Below are 807 nucleotides of genomic sequence, written 5' to 3'. Positions count from 1 at the left end.
AACCAAGTGGTGAATAGAGTGCGAAACACACCTTGAGCTGTGCGCAAAGACACTGGGACGATCTTTATGTTTAAGGCGTTGAGAGGTAGAGACAAACATTCTGTGATGTTCTGCCGGTAGCACTTGTAGAAGTTGACTTGGACATGATCCAGACCTAAAGACACACACATACGTGCACAAGCTGCTATATACATGCAATTATTGTTATACATCTCCAGATAAGTAATAAAACGAGACAAATATTTCAATACATTTAAACTATAAGTGTATGGTACCTAGCACAATCTGATAAGAAAAAAAAGGAGCATAATTTATTAGATCCTCCTATTAATGCGCCATTGCGCCAGTTGGTTCTTCCTGCAGATTCTAAATTAGGCAAAAGTTAGTAAAACACTTTCCGAAATTCCCACGGGAACGGAAACAGAATTTTATGTTTTATAGTAGAAAAGAGACTTTAAATTAGGCAAAAGTTAGTAAAACACTTTCCGAAATTCCCACGGGAACGGAAACAGAATTTTATGTTTTATAGTAGAAAAGAGACTTTAAATTAGGCAAAAGTTAGTAAAACACTTTCCGAAATTCCCACGGGAACGGAAACAGAATTTTATGTTTTATAGTAGAAAAGAGACTTTAAATTAGGCAAAAGTTAGTAAAACACTTTCCGAAATTCCCACGGGAACGGAAACAGAATTTTATGTTTTATAGTAGAAAAGAGACTTTAAATTAGGCAAAAGTTAGTAAAACACTTTCCGAAATTCCCACGGGAACGGAAACAGAATTTTATGTTTTATAGTAGAAAAGAGACTT

This window comes from Photinus pyralis, unplaced genomic scaffold (assembly GCF_008802855.1).
Source record: "Photinus pyralis isolate 1611_PpyrPB1 unplaced genomic scaffold, Ppyr1.3 Ppyr1.4_LG4, whole genome shotgun sequence".
In the NCBI taxonomy this organism is placed as follows: Eukaryota; Metazoa; Arthropoda; class Insecta; order Coleoptera; family Lampyridae; genus Photinus; species Photinus pyralis.
Note: the sequence above shows the minus strand (reverse complement) of the source record.